Below are 24,438 nucleotides of genomic sequence, written 5' to 3'. Positions count from 1 at the left end.
AGTATAAGAGTAAGTACAGTAATCATTTTTAACTTTATACAATATAGTATCTCCCACAAGCACTTGGCTTAATGGTAATAATTATTAAGGCTCAGTTCAATTAAATTAGTTAATATTGAGTATGGAATTTTGCCTATTCTTAGACACTCTTTTGCTTCCAATTGTAGAAATACTTAATCCATCTGGGTAATATCTGCACATTTCTATGGTGCCTATTCACAATACCTTGATCAGACTTTAGGAAGACTTCAAAATGTATGAGGTAAAAATGTGTAAACTGGGAGTTAGTCATAGAGTAACTGAGGAGGTTCTGAAACAGAAGTCCCAATACTTGAAAGATTGCATATAGTAATTTTTTAATCTTATCAGCAGAACAGATAAAATGCCTAAAATCACCTGTATATTCTCTAATTTTCTTTGCTTCTCAGTATTAAATTAGTCTCCTCCAGAGATTCTTTTGCTGTTAACAGCAGCACAAGAACAATTTGAACTTTCCCAAAGATGTGAGATTTTCCTTACATGAATATAGATGGGACTTTCACCTAACTAGAAGGTCAAATCAAATCTGTATTGGCTCCAAACATCAAAAATAATAAGGTCCCAATAAACGTAGACCAGTAACAAGTATCCAAAAAAAAAAAGAAAATTACTTCTCAACCTTTCTGTTTTATTAGGGCATCTCTAATGAATAACACCTACAAGGTAATTCTTTATTTTCCTGCTCTTTGGTAAGTCATTTTCACTGGAGGAAAACAAATTCAACACAGCACTTACACACAAGAAAAAATGGAAACATACTGTTCTGAGCTGGCAGCATTTTCTATTCAGACTTACAATGTGCATGGGGACAAGGAAGACCCTGCCAATAATTTTAAGGGTCTAACTCCTTTCTACTTAGAAAGGATTTTCATATCCTGAATTAAGCAAGTCCTGATGCCTGAAGCATAAGTGAGATTGGGTTTGGTTATGTGTCGTGCAGGGATTGGCAATCTCCATCCTCGTTTTCAACAAAGGACTTGAACTCTCTTGCATCTAGCTCAGAAGGGAACAAGACTTTTTCAGCTATGATGACAATGTTCTTCATGGGTTCGTTTTAATTTCTTATTAAAAATGTGGGTTTGCACATCTCTTACATGTACGTATATTCAGAATTGTATTCGGAAAAAGTTGTATTTAGTGACTACACTTTTTTTGATCTGTACTGATAAAAAAATAAATAAAAATTACTGAAGACTTAAATTCCCAGCTGAAGCAGGAAAATTCCTCCTGATGCTATCAGTACATCTGGACAAAGGAGACATTTTTGGTCTTTTACTTTATTATTTCCAAATATACCTTTTATCTTTTTTAACAGATCAGTACAAGCACTTCATTTTTCCTGGCAATAACAAAACTCTGGGATTGGCTTCAGTTCTCTCTCGGGTGCAGTTTTGTTATTTGCTGTTGTTTTTAACATGTAACTTTGGATGATGCAAAGAACACATGCAGAATTTGGACAGAAGCAGCACAGGGAACAAAGTCCTCACATTTGTCTTGCTTGTGTAACACTGGTTTTCGCTGCTAAACCCAAAAGGTAGACTGAAAAGCAACTTTAAAGAAGCTCTGCTAATTAGTACCAGTAATACTAAGGTGGACTGTTCTAAAAAATTCCCACTGTATGCCATGTGCCCACTCCCACTGCCTTGGCTCAGGACCTGTTGTCTTATATGTGCCTATATTCCTACTCAGTGGTCAGAGCTTCAAAAGTCCTCAGCATTTGCCAGTCTTCTCAGGGTGGAGGATTCTCCACTGATGCCAAGAGGAAGGAGCTGTCCTGAATCCAGCCATAGTATCTGGATCTCTAAACAGAAGCTGAGCTCTTTTCAAAACCTCTTGCCAGCTCTGAACAGCTCTTTACTTCTTCACAATGCTCAAACTGTCAACAGGTCCCTGCTGCAACTTGTCGTAAGGAACTGCACCTGCCAGCAGCAAAATTAGTTTCTTAATATTTAAATACAGGAGGAGCACAGGGTATTTCTTTGGGTGGCAACCGCATGCTGAAATCCAAGCTGCTGAGTCTTCGTGCTTCTTGGCATTCAAGCGACCTCCATCAAGGCTCACTGAGATAGTACCTTCGTGTGCACCAATGTTTTTTTGTAGCCAATCAGAAAGGAAGAAAATGTGGCATTCATGCTAAAACCTGTTTAGGGTCTCTCTGCCGCTCCTTCACTGTGCAAGAACCACTGCTTTTATCAAGTACGCAGGTACAAAGTGAGCAGGAGATGTTTCGGTGACACAATCATGAAGCAAAACAGCAGCAATGGCTCTGGTTCAATTGCTGGCTGTGACACAGAGAAGCTGTTGGTGCCAATGGCTTAATTTTTCTTCTGTGCTACAGCTTTGGGTAATTCCCATTGAAATGATGAGGAAATACAATGTCAGACTCCTGTGTGCCAGGCAGCACTGCTAACGATCCATCTGAATAATATGTTACTCGCTTCATTTAAGGTTAATTCGAAGAGGAGGGGGATTCATTAGGGAAGAGTCTGCAGCACAGTGACATTAATTTTGCGTCCAACTTGTGTGCTCGGCAGTTAGAAACCAGTCTGTCCAAACGGGAGCTCTCGCGTTATTTACAGATTTACAGATATATTTAGGCACTGCTGGCAGGAGAGTGCTGGTGGAAAAGGGGCAGAGGGATGGCTCCCCAGGCTGGAGAGGCAAACTCTTCCCTGTAAAACCCCCACTCTTAACGTGGAAAAACAAGAACGTGACTGCTGCTGGCTACTTCTGCCCATCTCTTTTGTCCTCATAGGTCAAGCAACAATATGTTCCTTCTGCTTTTTGCACTAGGGAAGGGATTCCTGCTTCTGTCCTCTCAGGAGGGCTGCCATCCTGAACTGCCAAGGCTTGGTCCCATCACCAAACGGATTGTTTTCTCAAAGCCTTGAACAATGGAACTTGGTTTACTATATCACACTTGGAATTCTACTGACCTTTTCCCACCAGGCAAAGCAAGTATTATTTTGTCTCACTGGATATATAAAAAAAAAAAAATCACCAGGCAAATACAAGCAACGAGGAGAGAAATCAGAAGAGTGTGTAATACAAATAATTTCTTTTGAAGAAATATGTGCCTTTCTTGGGATAAGAAATTTCTGTGCCATAAATTGGCTGGGGATTGGCAGCTGAAGCCTTGTTTAGTGGCAAGTATACATGACAACTGCAGTTAATGGCTTCAAAGAAATGACTGAGCTAAACAGAATTTTCTGAGATACTAAATCAAATCGAACATTTGCTACCCCCACATTTCAAGACAGATGAAGTTAAAAAATAAGAACAGAAAAACCCCACCAACCTTGACCGCCTTCAGTGTTTTCCCATGGCTCCAACACAGTGGAGAAAATACATGGCAACCCGTAGCAGAATACAGGTACTGAGATCTCACTGCAGTCAAGCTATAGCACCAATTTAGTCACCCAAAGAGAAGGAAAGGGACTGTAGCTAAATTGGTCCTTATTTAGGCAAAGTGGCTGCAGAGCAGTGATTGTGATAAGAAATGAAATGTGTTGATAAGCATCTCCCCTTTGCCTCTATGCCCCTTCTCTTCCTGCTTCCTATCTTTATCTGGCTATTTTTTTCTTTCAGCCAGTCTGGCAAAGCTGATCAATTTTTGATAGGTGGTCAATTTCCCATCAAACTGCTTTTCTTTCCCCAATAGGTAAATTGCTTTTCAGCAGAATGATTTCTTTTCCCCCTGGAAAATAATGACAGTTTCCTCTGAAAATATTCTGATTTTTCTCACAACAAAATTCATATATATGAAAAAACTGCCTGCTCTAGATCTTCAAGATTTTCAAAGATGAAAATGAATATCTCTTATATTAATATTAATTTATTCAGTGAAAAATCAGGCTCATCTTCTACACCAGCTGCCTTGCAATACATATATTTTTTCAGAGAAATCCTGAAATCTGTGCCAGGGCACTGCCATAGAAGTTCTTCTGAGAGAGGAAGACCAAAATATCTGTTGTTTAATTGCCATTATCATTTTTATGGAAGTAGCTCTGAGAACCTAACAGTTACTGAAAAGGCATTATAGCAGTGACACTGCTCATATCTCATGATTTTCCTTATCCTGGAGGGTTTTCAGTTGAAGAAATTATACCTTATGTCTTAACAAGACAAAAAAAAAAAAAAAAAAGGCTTGTTTAAAAATTTGTGGAATAACCTGACCTGATATAATTTTCCTTGATCTCGGGAAGTTTAAAACTATCATGCTTTAGTTTGTAACAATCACAGATTTTGGTTAGAACCAAACCACCCCAAGCAGCAGACCCAACCAGACGGAACTCCAAACTAAGGAACAAAATCACTGCCTCAACATTTAACATGATGTATTCTCTTTCAAAAGCAAAACCAAAGGAAGGTTTAAGAATAGCTACTGGACAATAAGACACCAGAAAGCACAGGTCATGCTCTGTTTGCAGCTCATCACACTTTGGAGCAACACCTTACACATGAAGAACCACCTCCAAAAGTGCCGTGGTGAGCACTTTCATGTTGCACTGCTCTTGGCCCAGGAGTCACCTGGCTGTGCTTGTCCATGGAGGGACAATCTAAAGCATCTCTCGCTTGGTTATAAGTACATGAAAGAAATGGGAAAGAAATGTCCTAGATTGACTCTTGCTACTCTGAAAAAAAGACTTTTATCCAGACAGTCAACAGGTACCACCAGCCTATAAGGAATGATGTGAGAACAGAAGAGAAAAATAACACAGTGCTGGGAGGAGTGTGGGCAAAACGTCACACATGTCACTTGGTGAATCTCAGGTGTCTTTACAAGAAATTTGTTTTTCTATAAAGAAGCAGAGACACACAACAGCCGCTCAGCTTGTGTCTGTGGCTGTGCTGGGCAGCTCAGCAGGTACAGCTCCAAACACCTCAGCACCTCATCCTTAGCATTTATTTGGCTGTCAGTCTGAAAAAATAATAATATTACAAAGCTGAAGGTAAAAACTTAAGTCTTAAAGAGGGTTAGCAGGTCACCTGCCAATTTTGCTTGTGTGTAACAATTCCCACCGTGGTTCTAACCAGTACGGACTTCACTAGTGCTGCTCACATGAACACGGTTGTCTCTTCTAGACAAGACTTTGCATGACTGAAACGAGTTGCTACAGTCCTTTTGATTCATAAGTCATGCATAATTCACCCAGTAAGTTGACTGATAGGCAGCAAAATAATTCTGGACTTTCAGGTCCTGAAGCTGACATATTTGGGACCAATATTCACCATTCATAACATCTCAATAGACAAGTGCTTGATGCTGCCAAAATAATTATATAAAAAGTGTGAAATTCTGAAAGAAGATTGCTGGGGTTTATATACAGAGTTTTGACAACACAAAAATTTAGACTAGCGTATCAACACTTTTTAAATTTCAGGAGGCTGCTTTTTCTTTCTCTACAATATATGTGCCAAAATAAGTTAATATCCTAAAGTCGAGTTGTTGAAAAAAAAAAAAAAAAAATCCATGAAGGACTGACAAAATCTGACTTGTCGACCGACATTTTTTCTAACTACACAGTCTAATATTCAAGATTTCAAAGTACTCATCTGATACAAATTTACCACCAGATTTCTAAGTGCTTTTGAAAAGTTGCCCAGTTATCTCAGCTTGCAAAGATCTAAAAGCCTGGCTTAAGGCCTCTGCTTTAAAATCTACACTTTTCTCTGAACGGAGGAGGGAAGAACAGAGGTGGTGTAAATGATGGAGGTTTCTAAGTAAAAGTCTACACTTATGAGTGAAGAAGAATACACATCTGGAACACCAAGTCTGGACTTAAAGGTAAGACATGTGCTACCTACTAAGGGAATCATAAGCATTTTTCATCATCAGTTAACTCCTCTCTTTCTCTCTATTGGTTTCTTCTCAGAAACAATCCCCAGTTCCACAGTTCAGCATCAGCTGTGATATGGTATAGTAACCAAAAAACTACCAGTTTAGAAGCAATATTGTTGCCAATTGAGTCACTCTAACAATAACAGATATAATAACTCCTTCTCCCTTATATCCTCCGCTGCAGGCAACTAAGAATGTTATTCTTATTTTCAGTCAGGTCTTCTGCAGTGCTGCAAAATGAGAAGATTTTACACTCCATAGCTATGAAAGTACAGAAAGGGACATCTCCTAAGACGGGGAAAAAGTGAAAGAATGTTGTACACAGACAGGCCTGATAAATAGCCTGTTTTCCAAGGGATGGGAATCACTTCTAGTTATGCACAGGGGTCATTACACTAGCTGATACGTGACAATCTGACCATCTGTCCTGGTTCAGCTGGATTAGAGTTATTTTTCTTCTTACTAGCTGTGTTTTGGATTTAGCATGGGATTTGGTGTAAGAAGAATGTTGATAACATACTGATGTTTTTAGTTGTTGCTAAGGAGATCAAGGACTTTTCAGCTTCCCATGTTTTGCCAGCATGTAGATGCACAATTAGCTGGGAGGGAGCATAGCTGGAACAAAGGATCCACAAGTCCTAGTTTAGGATTTGAGCTTAGGTGTAGGATTGAGGCCCAAAAGAATATTCCATATCATGCAATGTCGTGCTCAGTATATAGATGAGGGTTGGCCTTAGAAGATTTTTGGCTCTTCGGATAGTTCTTTGGGGCTCTTGTTCTGGGCTTGCCGTTTCTGGACTTCTTTGTTTTGGGACAGCTAGATGGGATGTGTCAGGCATCAGTCAGCAGGTGCTGAGCAATTACACTGTGCATCACTTGTTTGTATATATTATTATCATGTTTATATATTATCATATATTATTAGAATTTTATTATCTTTACCATTATTATGATTACTTTTAGTTTTATTTTGTTTCAGTTATTAAATTGTTCTTATTTCAACTCATGAGTCTCCTTCCCTTTTCCCCTTCAGGGTTAAAGCACAACACCATCCCATCTCCAACAGTAGTCAGAGTGCAGACCTTGAGAAGAGAAAAGTGCCTGATCATCTGTCCCAGATGTCACATCTGCAGTTGTGAAGGGGAAGGCTTAATTCTTGAACTGAGATGTTTAGTATTCCTTCTAAAATATCTTTCTTTAGTTATAAGAAAGTTATAACTCCTGACAGACATGTTATCCATTTATTTGCCCCAATTTTTGCCTTCAATGAATTTCTGTGCCAGTTAGTTCCATAGTTTAACTACTCTCTGTGTGACAGAGTATTCCTCTAAGGCATTCCTAGATGCATTTTAGACAAGTATTGTTGGCAGGTGACTTCATACACTCCCAGATAATCAATCACATGCAAGGGATAGCATTTGAGTATGCAAACCTGTATACAGAAAATCAAAGGCTGTCCTATAAATATCTGTCCTGTGCTTTTTTCTGTTATCCATCTGTCTTATACTGCAAGATTTCGGTTAACCCTCAATTTCACCATTTTCTCTATGTATTTATGGCACTCCTTGAAATGTTATTTCACACTTCCTCCCGATGCTCCACTGCCATGAAAAATCTGCTATTTAAATGACTAGACAGTCTACTGCTTATTGCAGGATTCTTACTTTCTAGACAAGGGGTTAATTGAGGAGATCTGTACACAACATTTTCCTCAGTCTGTTTTACATTACAGTAATTAACCTTGGGTCCAGGACAGTAGACATGAGCAATTTGTTTTCACATGATCCTTCAACCGAAAGTCTTATTCCTGAGTGTCTCTGACAAGATTTGAGAATTATTCCTTAAAACCTAGAAGTGGAATACTTGCTCTCACAAATCATAGTTGTACACATACCTTTTTTTAAAAAAAAGATAAATGCTACTCAAACGTTTGAAAAACAGTATACAAATGCCTAGAGAATGACTAGAAAAATTTGATCGACAAAGTGTGTGGCAGTATTATATTAAAAGGGCTCTGTGAAATTTCCATCTATATTCCAATACAGTTACAAGGGTCCAGAGTGATATAATGGGATTTTAAAAGCCCCATGATCAATCAACTAGATGGTTCTACTGGTGCAGACACATGCAGTTTTCTTCCTAAAGGTCATCAGCAACTACTGGCATTGGGAAGAGACACAGGAATGAGTAGGGAGCATATGCAGTTTTGGGGACAAAATGGGGAAAAGAACTAGACTGAGCTGGGGAACCAAACTGGGGTTGCCCCTAGGGACCTCCACGATGCTGCTGTAATTTAGCCAGATCATTTGCATTACAGCTATTTAAATTTTGTGGTGTGCAGAGAGGTTCAGAAAGAAAGAAAAAGAAAAAAAAATAGAGGTCCAACCCTCTCCTCCATCATTGAGAAACTAACAAAACTCAGCCAAGAAACTCCAGAATCGCACTGGGGGTCTTTGACCTGAACGTGAGTTTAATGGAAGGGTCGTGGTGGACAAAAATTCCTGCTTATTTTGTAAAATAAACACCTGAAAACTCCAAGAAGTGCCTAAATGCTTTTAAAAGCCATGCTTTTCAGAGATTCTGTGAAAGTGCACTGATTATCATCTGCTGAAAAGCTGACTGCGTATCTCCCCAGCAGGAAAGAGAAATGAAAACAGCTTGATGACATAAGGCCAACATCCTCCTGAGGGAGCTGATCTCTTTACCTTTCTGATGTTGAAAGCTGAGCACTGCCTTCGCCTTTCGAATCATACCAATTTAAGTGAGCCTTGTCCTCTAGCAATGGCGCAAGAGTTTAAAAACGAAAGCTAGTAGTATGCAGAAAGAGCTCAGGCCTAAAATGTCCATTTGGTTCATCAACGATAATCCTCTGCACACACCAGCCAAATGCAAGACATGTTCAGTCCAGTCGCTCCGTGCAGACTGATTCCTTATGTCTCTGCACACTGAGGACTAGCATGGAAAACAGAAGTGAACGGAAAAGATTAAGGATACTGCTGCTGTCCATGCAGGAATGGTGAATTTGGCCAATGAATACACCCAAAGGCATCAGGGTGGGGAATAAGACCAACTCAAAGTCCAGCCTAGTCTGGTGTGAGATCGATTCCACATCTGCAACCAGTGCAACAACCCTGCATGATTTTCAGAGGAAAATCGAAGTAGCAAGTCACCTACATCTCATCCCATTATCTATGTCACACATCACATAATTATATATGTAAGTACATTAAAAAAAACACATGCAGGGAGAGGAAAAAAAGAAAATAGAAAAGAGGCGTCTATAATCATAAGCTTCCAGGTAAGTGGCTTTAAAAGACAATAAATTGAAGTCTGAACTTCCACAGTAATCTGATTACAAATTACATGGTACATTTGCTGCAATTAGGAGTACATACAGTCAAATCACAAGCATCTTTAGTAACCTAGAAGTCCAAAAACATAGAGGAAAACAGTATCTAACCCACAGGCAAGGCCCACAGGAGAAAGTGAACAGGGTGTCCTTGCTGAGAACACTGTCCAGCCCAAGAATGTTTGCAGGAGAGCTGTGATGCTGCCAGCTGCAAATATGGCAGTCTCGCAAACTGAGGAAATTCTAGTCCTTATATAAGCAGAGTTATATACAGAGACAGAATACAATATTGGAGAAGACTGCCTCACTTTTTTTACAGTATTAAATTAACCTGAGTTTACATTTTGCAGCCCATACTTCAGTTGAAACAAGAGGAGAGAGACTTCTGCAGATATCGTTCCAAAATTGTCATGGATAATTATAGCATTCCTTGCACAAACTTTGCAAGCAACTATTTTACTAAAACGTTTACCACCCTGTGCTATATATCCCGGTAGCATAGCTGTTTGAGTTGTTTGGATGAATCAGTCCGTGCTCAAAAAGCAAGCAAACAAAAAAAAAGCCCATCGCTTTAATAAATACATTAGTCAGAAGCATATTTGTTAAATTATCAGTTTGTGTCTGTAACAAAATGAATAAGTTTAAAATACTTGTTCAACTGCATATTTAAAAATACCACAAAAGTCCAGCTAATCCATTATTTGATGATAATTATTCTACTAGCTGTAGATGAAAGCAACAAAGAAAGAAAAAGTTCCTTTGACAGCTTAATTCCCGTGTCTCAGTATCATCCTCAATCTAATGCTCTAAGATACTAAAGTAAGGTAAAACACAATGTTAATTCTTATCATATTCAACACATCTTTTAGAAGACAATTCTTATCGTCAGCCAACTCTCCAGAAAAACTACTCAATGGTTGTCTCCACCTTGCAGTGCTAAAATCCCAGGGCAGATTTTAAAAGGGATTTGTACTCAGGATCAGAAAAAAATGAATTTATTTTGTTAGGGAAATTGCTACATTCGTCTTAGATTTCATGTCAGATGAGACTAATTTGAAAAGGTTTGCATTTATTAATCAGTCTGTTCTTCAGCCTCTGGCTGCTTTTATGTTGTTTAGATGAAACTAAAATAAGACAGAAGGAAATAAGTATTAAGGGCAGCTTATGCTATCAACAAATTGAGCAAATTTCAAAGAGAAATAATGCACCTAAGCTTATAACTGGATGTTTTAAAATTAGCCTTCATATTATTTTCCCTCATATTAATTTGAAATATATGCTTGAAATTTCTAATTAGAAACAATAAATCAAGGCCCCAGTCCTAGAAGCCTTTTACAGCCTTGATTTTGAAGGCCATTTAAACATTTAGTTAAAGAAATAAAAAATAAAATACATAATCCTGAAATCATGAACTGAATTAAAATGATCTGAGTGCTGAATGCTCATGAAACTGAGCCAAAAGCCTCAGCACAATGGCACGAGGAAGCACAAACATCTCACTTTATGTTCCATCTTCCTCTGTCCACGGTCGACTTTAATGATCGTATCTGGATAAGGAGCCCATAATACATTTCCCCACTTTCACATCTCCTTAAGAAGTCAAGACTTGTCTGTTCTAAGAACTTTAGTAATATTTCCTGTTTATTTTGTATTGTAGTCTTTCTGATTTTTAAAAGAACATTTACGCCATAACATTTGTATTTGTCCAAGATTATAAGTGAAACCAGTGGTGGAGAGCCAGAAGAATCAAGATAAAGTTAAATCCAGTTGGTGGCCGATCATAGGTGGTGTTCCCCAGGGCTCAGTATTGGGACCAGTTCTTTTAACATCTTCATCTGGATGATGAGATCGAGTGCACTCACAGTGAGTTTGGAGATGACATCAAGTTGTGAGGGAAAGTTGATCTGCTTGAAGGAAGGAAGGCTCTATACAGAGAGATCTAGACACGCAGGATCAATGGACTGAGGCCAATTGTCTGAGGTTCAACAAGGTTAAGTGCCAGGTCCTGCACTCAGGTCAAAACGACTCCATGCAATGCTACAGGCTTGGGGAAAAGTGGCTGGAAAGCTGCCTGGAAGAAAAGGACCTGAGCATGTTGGTCGATAGCTGGCTGAATATGAGCCAGCAGCATGTCTAGGTGGCCAAGAAGGCCAAGAACATCCTGGCTTGTATCAGAAATAGAGTGGCCAGCAGAACTAGGGAAGTGATTGTCCCCCTGTGCTTGTCACAGGTGAGGTCACACCTCAAATGCTGTGTTCAGTTTTGGGCCTCTTGCTACAAGAAAGACATTGAGGTGCTGGAATGTGTCCAAAGAAGGGCTATGAAGCTGGTGAAGGCTCTAGAGCACAAATCTTATGAGGAGTGGCTGAGGCAACCGGAGTTGTTTAGCCTGGAGAACAGAAGGTTCTGGGGAGACCTTACCGCTCCTTACAACTACCTGGAAGCAGATTGAAGCAAGATGAGGTCTTCTCCCAAGTAACAAATGACAGGACAAAACAAAATGGCCTCAAGTTGCACCAGGGGAGTTTTAGATTGGATATTAGGAAAAATTTCCTGTCAAGCATCGGAACAGGCTGCCCAGGGAAGTGGTTGAGTCACCACCCCTGAAGGTATTTAAAAGAGGTGTGGATGTGGTGCTTAGGGACATGGTTTAGTGGTGGACTTGGTAGCGTTAGGTTAGCGGTTGGACTTGATGATCTTCAAGGTCTCTTCCAACCTAAACAATTCTGTGATTCTAAGAGATCTGATTCCCAGACCCATATCTCTATATCGTTCCATAACTCTTAATTCTTCTGCCTTTGCCATGCTGAACTGAAATTGGAATAGTTTCAAGGAGGTATCCAAGGCGCTTGCAGTTGTCTAAAACTTTTTATTAGAAATCAAAAAGAAGGTGTTCTAACTCCTCTTTGAAGCTTTACAGTATATTTTCCCCTGGGGTGTTAGTTGTAGTATTGCAAAAGTGATTCACAATGAATAATTTATCCAATGAATTTAATTTGGTTTCTTACTTCTGCAATATCTGTAATCAGATTGTGATTTTCTCCCATCTATTTGTTACTTAAAGTTGTTTCAGAAATTAATTTAGCAATTGCTGCTAGTTTACTATAGTCTCAATTATCTGATTATCACAGGAGAGTCTGAATTCTTTTGACAATAGGAGTTTTGTAAAATTGATGGAATTTGCAATGGTAAGGCATAGTCACTTGCAGCCACCTCAGCAGAACATAAAGTGTGGAACACTGCTTGAAACATACAGACAGCACCAAGGCTTTTGGCTTTAAATTAGAATTAATCATTATAAAAGTAAAGAAAAATATCATTCAATGCTAGAAAAATTATTTTCTGAAATTTATGCAAGAGATTTTACTTAATTACCAAACATTTCACTTTATATATATATATGTAAAATTACCCTTGGGATTCTTAAATTTGAGAACTTTAGGTTACTATTCACTTTAGCAGCTTGCTACTAATTCCGTTTTTTCCATCATTACTTCTTTGACCTTTTATGCCTGGGTTTGATGCCGTATGAAATAATAGAAATTCAAATGTGTATCATTCCTGAAATAGGAAGTTTAAGTAACAATTCTTTTAACATAATGTTTGAAGAGGGGCTTTAAATACTAGTCTGGAGACAGTTCTAGAAAATCCTGATTATGAGAAGAAAATAGTGGCTCTGGACATAGGAAACTGTTCTAGATGCAGCCCTGAGGTGGCTCTAAAAACAGCCCCAGAAAGAAGTCGTGTCTCCTGAAGCTACTCCAGAGCCCAAACCAGACATCACTTCCAAAACCTATTCCAGACTTTGTTCCAGCATCAGCTTCTGAAAATGGCTCTAAGAGAGCCTTTCTTAGACTGGCCCCAGAGCTGCTTTCTGGGTTTGAGCTCCTCTAGCCTCAATCCTAGAGGAATCAGTGCTAGAGCAGACTCCAGGAGAGGAGGCAGAGCAAACACTGGGAACCTCCAGAAGCATCTAGTGGAGGCGCCAATAGGATAGTTCATCTCTATTTACACCCACTACTTGACCTCTTTCAAATTGCCCATTTTCCACAAACTTTGCCTTTCAATAGTCTTTATCCAGGAACTACATTGTGCTGAAATTGTTTTCAAATTCAATAAACCCGTGGAGCTATTTTCAACGTAGCTTGAAACAAGGGAGACAAGAAACACTTTGAGTGGCTTAAACAAATAGGAAAGGTAGGATTAGGACAACTAACCAGACAATAACATTTTGTGCAGAGGATGGGAGAGTGGCAGGACTGTCCATTTGTTTGGTTTTGCCTCCAGGAGCAGACGCCTTAGATCTACTGTGTCTCTGCTAACATATTGTTGTTTGCTTTTTATATCCCTTCTTTATGAGCTCTGAGAAATCATTCTCTCCACATTTCAGCAACGCTTATAAAAAGCATTCATCATATACCGATGGCTCACTGCATGTTACCCAAGCATTTCAGTTTTCAAGTAGGACATGATTTTAAGAATTAACTTTATTAACGTATTGGCCACTGTCCAGTCAGCTACGTCAATTCTAAACTTCTCATTTCAAAATTTCAGTTTCCTTTCTATTTGCCTGATTTCTTCATAACTGACAAAAAATCTGAACTTTATTTGTCAGAGTTACTATTTCTGAAAAAAAAAAAAAAAAGGCAGCTAAGATATGACCAAAAGTCATTATCAGCAACAAAGATCAGACCATTAATTTGACCTGCAATCTGACAATCACCAAAGATAGCAAGACAAGCAGTGGCACAAGCTCTGTAATTGTGAGCAGAAACCTTTCCCAGAACTGACAGTTTAATGCTATATGGTATTTCGTTCAAGAGTACTGAATTCCTCTGTGCTTTTGCTCTGTTTTAGTCCCAGTTATCCCATTTCTTACCCCTCTGAACTACTAGTCACACATTGTAATATCAGGCGTGGAAAATACATTCCTACAGAACACTGATTTGTTATTAACATGGAAGTATTGTTCATGTTCTCAGTGGACCAACAAGTGGCTGCTGCCTCCCAGACACATAACAGTTCTCTGCTCTGTAGATTTATCAAAATGATTTTTTATTATTTGAGTGTAGATATAAGTTTTATTCCTCAAAAAGAGGCTTACATAAGTCATTCTTATGTTGAAAGCTTCTGTTTCAAAGCACTTTATTGTGCTGTTGAAGAAGGAAATCCTGGTACTCAAATTCATCAATAGCCAGGAGAGATGCAGCCCTTGCAGCATTGACTACAGAGAGACGACTCTCCTAATTATTAGAGGTTTGGGTTTGGTATGTAATCAGAACAGAGGGACCTTTGAAGAAAAGTGTGGATTTTAGGCATTTGAGAGACCTGAGCTGGGGTAGAGAGTGTCAGGCTGGTGAGTGCATGCATTACTCCAAGTCTCATCGCCGAGTGAGGCAAAACAGGTCCTTCTCCATTAAGCTGACAGTCTTGAAGAAAAGTTAGACTGAATGAAAGGAAGATACAATACAAAGTCTAATCGAAGGAAGGAAAAAACCTCACAAAACCTGCTATTCTCTCCTATTAGTCATTTTCCTATCGCTGCGTTTGGGAGCTCTGGAGAAAATAGCTCTTTACAGGGGACTTCAATAAAAATAGAAAAAAAGACAAATGGTAAGAGAAACGATTGGTAGATCTTTTCCATGCGTAAAGGGCTGCATGAAAGAGGATAGATCCATTGGTAGAGGCAAACAGAATTGCTGAATAATCAGACATAATCATAAAAATAATAAGCTTAACCTAAATGTGGACATTGTCTGTACATTTCCAAAAGAGTTTTTGGTCTCTGAATCCATTTATTTTTGGACAGCTTCCTATAAACAATTCAGATCAAGAAATACATCCCTTAGAAATGCCACTTCCAAGATACCTCCTCAACAGAAAACACAGAATCGAAAAGTGATTTAGTTTGGAAGGGATCCCTGGAGGGCATCTGGTCTAACCCTCACAGAAAGCAAAGCCAACCTCAAAGCCAAATGGTAATGCACAGCAACTTGGAACTTTCCAAACTAATTTTCCTTCAGCTAGCGCCATTTCCACACTTTGCCAGTTAAAACAACTGTACTATATCATAGGTGGAGCTCTAACACATCAAGTGAAGGATTCAAACCACAAATAGTGATTCTTCAAACTCTTCCTAAGCTTGAGCCAGTGCTTTTAATTTATTTCATTATCTTGCACTGATGACTCTCATCCTGGTGTTTGCCCTTATTGAGAAAGCCTTGTTTTGAAACATTGCTGGTTTTTATTTCTGTCCTCTGTTTCATGTGGTGTTTGGGTTTTTGTTTTGTTTGTTTTGTTTGTTTTGTTGTGTTTTTTTTTTTTTAACACAATCACTCTCAATCTAAATTATTCCTGTGCAAATAATTCTGACCATCAGTTGAAATATTCCACTGTAAAAGTCATACGTTGTTTTAAACATCTGTATTTCTATTCTCTCACATTTTTTTTCAGAAAAAAAAAAGCTGTTTAATATCTAGAAAATTAACTCAGCTATTGATGCTATAACTGAACTGTACCTTTTGTGCTTTCATAGTTTAATTCGTTACCTCTGGAAGAAATACAGATGATCTCTGACGGCAGCTTGTAACAGAACACAGTAAAGTGTTTGTACTACTATTGCCAATTGTCACAGGGCACATTCAAAAAGAGACTGAGAAGTAATTTCAAATTTAATATACTAGAAATGTAATTAAATTATTATTATTGTATTTCCTAGGCAACCACAGAAATTCTCTACGAATTGTTAAATGGAATTTTAAAGCAGCCTTGGTAGTTCCCATGATCTATCTCAGCCAATCAAGGTAGTTTCTGTAATTCATAGCTCTTAAGATTAACCTTTTGTGCTAATTCTAGTCTATAGATACCCATGTTAATCAGGTTCAGAACGCTTCAGAGATTTTGTAATTTTGCTCTGATTACAAAATCAATAGGAATATTGTCTGTCTGTCAAAACTAGGACACAGTTGGTCAATATCAAAGTCAATTACCTTTATAATATAGAAATACTGCAATGAAGTATTTTATCAACAAGTCACTACCTCGACCAGATGTGCAGCAGCACGTACATCTCATTTAGGGATCAAAATTCTCCCAGAAAATGAAACTATACGTATCATTTGAGTATAATTGCACTGACCACAAGAAACAAAAGAGGAACCAAATGACAGCATTTAACACCATGTACACACAGGGGTTGAATCCTCAGCTAAAACCAGAACCAGGAGCAAATAAAGTTTTAATACTCACTTCTGATCAAGGGCTTGTTCTAACCTTTGACTAAAGCTTGATTATGTCTGATCTGTTATGGGCTGGATGGCATCAGATCTGACCCACCACATGCTCTTTTACAGGTACATAAGGAAACAATAGAAAATTCCTTTACCATGACAACCAAGTTTAGTTTGATGTTATTTCATACCATTTGTGGAATCTCAACACCATCTAATTTGGAAGAGATCGCTGAAGGTCATCTTTTCCCACCCACTACTCAAAGTGAGGCCAACTTCAGGTCAAGTTGACCATACCTCCAAGGAGGGAGGCTCCACAGTGTCCCTGGGAAAACTGTTCCACTGCTAGATCACCCCTGCAGTGAAAAAACCCTCCTTTACTATATTTCTATCCTTGTGTCAGTAGCTTCCAACACAGAAGCCTGCAGCTGCCGGGTAGTCTATCCACGTTATTTCTCCACGCTGTCAAGTACTGGCTGTGTTTGGACTCCCTGTTTCTTCTCCAGCACACACCAAAGCTTTTATCTACCCAGACCAAAACATAGTCACAGTATTCGGCTGGAGAACAAGTGGCACGCAGTAGCTGCGAATGAGCTCAGATCTATGTTTAACTGACAGCGCAGTCTGTGTTAGACACTAGAAATTGCCCATGGTTTCCTTTTTTGCTTTTGCTCTCACTGGAAAACATAGCATACGTGCTGATTCATCATCAATCAAATGTATTACAAAGGTTTGTTGGGCCCTTCCACAGGAAAAAAAAAAAAAACAAAACACCAAAACCAAACAAACAATAATCAGAAAACAAAACAAAACCCCCCTTTTTCATTCTGGTTTAGCTACAGGAAGAGTCTGAGTGGTTTTAGATGAAGCAAAGTGTCAGCTTTGCATGGTACCTGGCTCTCCTGGTACACAACCAGTCTCCAGCAGATTCTACAACACAGCTAAATGACTGAATAGCAGTACACTGTTGTATGGGTCAGGGTTACAATTATACCACTTATCCTTCTCGATGGTCGTGCCTGTTACATACCAAACCAATTTGCTCGCAGTAGTAAAGTTTGCCCTTAACATTCAAGCAAAGTCAAAGCCTTTGTTAAAGGTATTTATGTTTGCCTGAAAGCAGGATTTACTCCAATGTTTAAAATGGATCTAGAATAGAGCGTACATAATGCCTTAAGTAGTTTTTAAAGTGGTTGTGTGGTTCTTGGGACTTCCCCTGCTCTCCCTTTATTCCTTTTTGTCTTCTGGTACAACAGAAACATTTGTCTACATAATTGTAACATTGAAAGGCTGAACATTTTAAAAGGGAAAGCAAATAAAAACATTTCTGAGATAATTGTTTTAAATGTTCCCCTTTGTATGATGAAGTAGTGTAGTAATTTTGTTGGAAGGTCAGAGAGCAAAAAAAAAGAAAGATTAGCAGAAATAGAAAGCTATCAACATGTTTGTTTTTAAACTGCTACTAATTGAATATTGGGGAAAGGAAAGGGAAAGAGAAAGGGAAAGAGAAAAAGGGTCTTTTACATACTGGTCCTGGTTGAGACTGGAGAACAAAAAGTATAAAACTGTCTCCCATTTATGTGATTACTACTACATATTCATGAAATCGCATGCAAAGTAGACATTTCACATTTGCAAATTTCCAGCAGGAGTTGCATGTACAACCAACCAACTTCACATACGAGATATTAGTGTTACAGATGTGTCACGTCCTGTACATTGGCCTTTCCCTTTTAATACTTTGCACATGAATCATAGAATCATAGAATCATAGAATGGTTAGGGCTGGAAGGGACCTTCAAAGGTCATCTAGTCCAACCCCCCTGCAAGGAACAGGGATATCTCCAACTAGATCAGGTTGCTCAGGGCCTTGTCCAACCTGGCCTTGAACGTCTCCAGGGATGGAGCATCCACCACCTCTCTGGGCAACCTGTTTCAGTGTTCTACCACTCTCATAGTAAAAAATTTTTTCCTAATATCCAACCTGAACCTACCTCCCTCTATTTTAAAACCATTACCCCTTGTCCTATCATAACTGGCCCTCCTGAACAGCCTCTCCCCATCTTTCCTGTAGGCCCCCTTGAGGTACTGGAAGACCGCTATAAGGTCACCCCGGAGCCTCCTCTTCTCCAGGCTGAACAGCCCCAACTCTTTCAGCCTGTCCTCATAGGAAAGGTGCTCCAGCCCTCTTATCATCTTCGTGGCCCTCCTCTGGACCCTCTCCAACTGGTCCATGTCCTTCTTATGTTGGGGGCTCCAGAACTGGACGCAGTACTCCAAGTGAGGTCTCACGAGGGCAGAGTAGAGGGGGAGAATCACCTCCCTCGACCTGCTGGCCACACTCCTCTTGATGCAGCCCAGGACGCGGTTGGCCTTCTGGGCCGCAAGAGCACATTGCCGGCTCATATTGAGCTTCTCGTCCACCAGTACTCCCAAGTCCTTCTCCTCAGGGCTGCTCTCGATCCAATCACCACCCAGTCTGTATTTATGCCTGGGATTGCCATTGATCTATTTCATCAACATGCAGAAGCATTCGCCTAAAGCACAGACCTCCTATTCTGAGCCTGAGAGTGTTGTTAAGCGTTTAGTTGGTAGGGAATCACATTTCCTGCAGCCAGCCAGCCTTGCAGAGCAGCTGGAGCCGCACGAGGTCTCAGCACAAAGCCGATGCAGAGCCAGCACCCTGCAGCATCTCCTAGCAAAGCTTGGACAAATGTGGGCCAGAGCTGCTTGGGATGAAAAGAAGCTACTAGCTCAACTGGACTGACATAGCTCCATCTCCTTGCATTTGGACAGAAATATAAATATAGTGCTATGAACAGAAACCAAGTGAAAACTTGGGGTAGGGAACAGGCACACTCAGTCTCTAGTTGCAGAAGGCAACTAAGATTTAAAAATTACCTACAGTTGTAAGACAAGGAAATAAACTCTGTTGGTACTTGCCAAAGCTTCCTATCACTGAATGAATCGTGAAGTGTTTGTATGGAGATTGATAAGGCTTTTAAGTTGTGGGAAATGTCTTTTAAAACTCACATAGCCATGTCACCTGACATGTTTCAATATGTAAATGAAATTTTTATAATGTTATGTCAATTGCTCTCAAAACAGGTGTTTATTACAATTGTTGACATGCCTTTGCACATCATCATGTTTTTATCTTTCTCTACCATAAATGCCAAAATAAAAGTTATCAGCAATTGCTTACAAAAAGAACCCCTCAGAAACTATTAATTTATGCTTCTTCAGCTGTCACAAACAGAAAGACCTCAAAGAAGTTATCCCACAAAAAGGAATAAGAAAAAATACTTAATTTTTAAAAGTAAGAACAACTTGTAATTCCAATCACTGAGAAGATCTAATAACGCAGCTTGAAAGTACAAAAATTACAACTTCAAACTGCTATTTAATCAAATGAAACTTCTGTATTTTATGATCTTGAAATTGCACATTAATAAGTCGATGTATTGCATATGCTATAGGAAGCGTAGGATTTCCATGGAAAATTGCAGCTTTTTAACAAACAGAAAGAAGTTTGAGGTTTTTTTTCTGCATTAGCAGACTTCTTACTGTCTCTCTGAGGAAATCCACAAGATGTTATGGAGCAGGACACAGGACAGCAGTAAATCTGCACCTTGAACCATGTCCGTGATTCCAAAGCTCTCAAAGTTTTAGAGGACATTATGTACTAGAAATGCTCAAAGCCAAAAAGTTCAATTATGGAGAAAATAGCCCTTAAATGGATAGGAAATAGGCAAATTATGTCATTAAATACTTTTTGGAAATAATTAGTCTAGGAGTTCAATTTTGATAGTTAATAGAGTAGAACAAAAGTATAAAGCTTTTATCAATATCTATTAAGAGAACCGGACACTTTCTGGAAAGCAAATCTGTTGTTCCATTTTTCATGTATTCATACGTGCTGTGTGTTTACTGTCTCTGCACAAAATGCAGAAACCTCTTCAGCCTTCAGTAAGATGCATGGGCTATATATATACACGTTAAAAAAAATTTAAAAGTTTCATGCCAACAGTCTTCAGATAAACACCTAATTGACTGACAGTTAGTAGGTGTCACCTTCTAATTTAAAAACCAATTTAAATTTAACCGTCATATTGTTGAAGAAAAGTATTACCTTTCATTCAATAATTACACTTAATTGGCTTGAAGATTTAAATGCTACATTGGCTACAAACATTTCAAGCTGTGCATAATGTCTAAGTCTCTGCAGAAGACTGCAATTACTGTAGAGTTTGAGCCTTCTCCTAGACTTATTATAGAAACAAAAAACAACAGCCTTTTCCTCCCATTTGCCTTACTAGTTGATGCAAACAAATGGCTAGATCTCCAGGTTGGGAAGGGGGATAAGTCATAATTCAGCTTCTTTTCATGAAACCATACCACTTCATATCTGCCAGAATAGTAAGAAGCTAGAAATTTTTAGCTAAATTTTGGTCTGATGCAGGGTGGAGACCACACACCAATCTGCACCACATTAAAGAGGTTGCTTTGCAGAAGAGAACCGTGAATGCACACCAAAAATAGTTAAGAAGAAAGTGCCTTAAGGTAGCATCTACGGATACACTGTGTCACAGGTGTTCAGTAGGTCAAACGAAACCAATTGAATATTATAGACGCATTCCAGAATGCAAGTTAGATGTATTCCAGAATTCAAGTCTTTGATGGTGACGACTGTACGCTTATGCAAACCAAGGATCCCATTCTCCTTTCACACCAAAATTTCACTTTCACCAGCAGTGCTATCTTTTAGCATTTAATACTGCACTTTTTTTTTTTCGCTAAACTGCAGGCTGTCAAGCTGCCTGTCTCCATTTGCTTTAGAAGACCAAGGACATCCAGTATTTTTCACCAGCTATTCAAAGCTGTCCAGGCTTGAGTTTTCACAGGCTAGTAATGCAAATGTTAATATCAACCTACTGCTATAAGATATAACACAGAAAGAGAAGGAACATTAAGGTCAGCTGGGCAGCAAAATGCCTTCCAGCCCCCATTCACTGTCCCTGGGAATCCTCTGGCAGAGCACACAGATTTGTCTTTCAAAGAGGCATCCACTCCCTTCACCTCTGGCTAGGGCAGAGTTTGAGGCCAGAAGAACTTATTCCTGCTTGGTTTTAGATGAGGTTCAGTAATCAGTTGAGCTAACCACAGTCATTCTAAGCCTTTGAAGTAGGGGGCTATTTGTATTATAACTAATCCCTTGGCTTTGTTCTTTTCTATTCCAAGCCCTGCTTTGAACCCTTTTACTTGTATGGTTTGGGTTCACAACTTATTCCTTCAAAAGCTCTTTCATGTTATGACTTTCTTATTCTAGGCTTGGAAAGGACCTTGCAGAATTCAGTCTCCATCATATAAACAAACAGAGATTTATTGCTCATAGAATTCTCTACAACCCAGTGATTTTATAGCAATTTTACAAACCTCTGGTCTTTTATGGGGTCTGCCCATTATAAGCACCAATTATGACTTCCATCTAGCAGGCAGGTGCAGGGGAAACTTCCCAGAGATTTACCAGCAGTCTGCACAATAATGCTACCTCACCAGCTAACAAATACTGCCGCTGTGATTTGTGGCTGCTGGCTTCAGCCAGTTTGCTCTGAACTGTTGAAAAGAATTACTCATGAAATTCTGCAAAAATTCCTGCTGCTTCTAGGATAAAATGCCTTAGTTTCTCTTCAGTATGCTGCAGAAAAATGGGCAGTATGAGATTAAAGAATATTACAGAACATGTTAACCTACAGACAAACCCAAAACTGTGCTGGCTTCTCCAGGCTTGACAGTACTTCCAAACGCCTTACAGATAAGTGTAAGGGCCATATAAAACCACTAGCCACAGCTACTTATGACAAAACATTTATGACACCAAACAAAATAAAAATTCACTTTCCTGCTTCATATAACAGCAAGAAATGAAGGAATCCTTCCCTTAGTCTGCAGAGTGTCAGCAGAAGTAGGAACGATCCACCAAAGCAAAGCTAGTGCTTGTGAAAGTCAGATCAGGGTGATGCTGATTGCAATGCTCCTTCTACAATGCAGCCTCCCAGTCATAATAAGGCAAGGCATCGAGACCCATCTCTCTCCCTAATTCTGGCTGTACAGGTGCTTTCATACCATGTGAGAAATTCCCTTATGCCAGAGAAATCATGGTGGCTATTCAGATAGCTCTCTTGTTACCTTGCTTTGCTTGGAGAGACTCAAATCTGGCATATTTTTCTCATTAAAAATAGTCCTCAGTGAGCTAGATGGAATCTGGATCTATCATCATATATGAGAAGAGTTACAGTTTACATCTGCTTACAAATCAAATCAGAAAGTTTCAAAGAGTTAAAAAATTTACTTAGACAACGCACAGTGGTATAGCATTTACCATTACTGTGAAATTTGAATGCGAATTAAAAAACTAAAAAAAGCCAATCAGTACAGGTTCCTCTTCTACCACCTCACTGCAGTATCCAAGCGTAAGAAGGGGACAAGCAAAGCAGGGTGAAATATGAACACCACCAGAAGGGTGTGAAGCCCGTAATCCTGTGCAGCATTCCTCCTGCAATCATCCAGCGCACAACACTTCTTCCATAACAAGGTGTTAATTGTGCCTGTGGTGACATGGGGGAGCCTTTCACTCTGCTGCGTGGAGAGAGCTGCTGCTGAAAACATCATAAATCTTCATTTTGTTTTTAGGGTTTCTGGCTCGTTCATGCTCTTACTGCGTCAGGAAACCCCCTCTGCTCTTAATGATAGATTTTCTGGTTTGGGCCTTTGCTGTTTTCAGACTTAGCCAAGCTGAGATGCCTGGTGACAGGGAGCATCTTCGTGTGTGTTCACCTGATGGAGTTGTTCTATGTATTTATATTACTCTGAGCTATGAATGAGCCACACTTTAATACAGTTTTCACACAATATCCCTGAAAAGGAAGAAAACGCTATGGTCTCTATTTTAAAGTTGGAAGACAAGGCACAATCACTAAGCACCAGACAACCACAAAGAATGGAGACTGTACTGGGATTTACAGAGATCTTACCTGCATAATACCTCAGAGGAGAGGTATTCTCCTTCTCCTCAATGGAGAAGATTGAGTCCTACATGATTTCTAGGGGGAAAAAAAAAAACCCAAACAACAGAAAACCCTCACTCAACATTTTTTTTTATAGTTGCAGCAACTTCATGAGTTTTGTAAATTGCAGCATTCCAGAAGTGAGTTATTTAAGCCTGCTGTTAGTGTTAGATTATTAGACTTGGGATTAGTGCTCAACATCCATTTGAGAACTTTACATTAACAGCTTTCCAGCTCCTTTGACCTCTGTTTTCTATACAGAAAATGGGGAATTAACTTGAAGACTGTTTTTGTTTTGCTCAGGATAGAGATGAGATCATACAAGACCAGAAGACAATCATCTGGTTTTTCCTCTATGACAGCGAATGTTATAGGTACTCAGCAATTTTACAGCACCCTCTACTTTCAGTGCAACGTTTGAGTGCACTGAGCTCTCTCATTGCCAAGCAAAGATAATGAAGGAGTCCAGGCTACCTACCGAAGGTCACGCAAATGATACAACTTAATGCACAATCACTGCCTGCTGCTTTGGGTCATTTTACAAAATCCTTATGGCTGGTAGTTAGTAGCTCTCCTGGCAACTCTGCTTGAGTTGCAGGGAGATCTGAGGATTAAGAACTGTTCCTGCACAGTATGCAGCTCGCACAAAAGAATGGATAAAACCTCAGGAAATAAGTGGCTGCAAAAATCAATACAGACAGATGTTCCACCAAAATGAAGTATTTTTCATTAAAATGCGAGCACGCATGTCAGGCCGGAGAGTAAAGACTTGAGCTGAAGTTAACAGAACCAATACAAGTCTGGGTCTGCCTGACATTTACTATCAGAGTGCCAGAGAAGACAAGGAAGGCAGCAATACGAAAGAAAGATGCAGAAGAATGTAGACAAAAAATAGATACTGCTAAAGAAAAG

This window comes from Tauraco erythrolophus, chromosome 18, assembly GCF_009769465.1.
Source record: "Tauraco erythrolophus isolate bTauEry1 chromosome 18, bTauEry1.pri, whole genome shotgun sequence".
Taxonomy (NCBI): Eukaryota; Metazoa; Chordata; class Aves; order Musophagiformes; family Musophagidae; genus Tauraco; species Tauraco erythrolophus.
Note: the sequence above shows the minus strand (reverse complement) of the source record.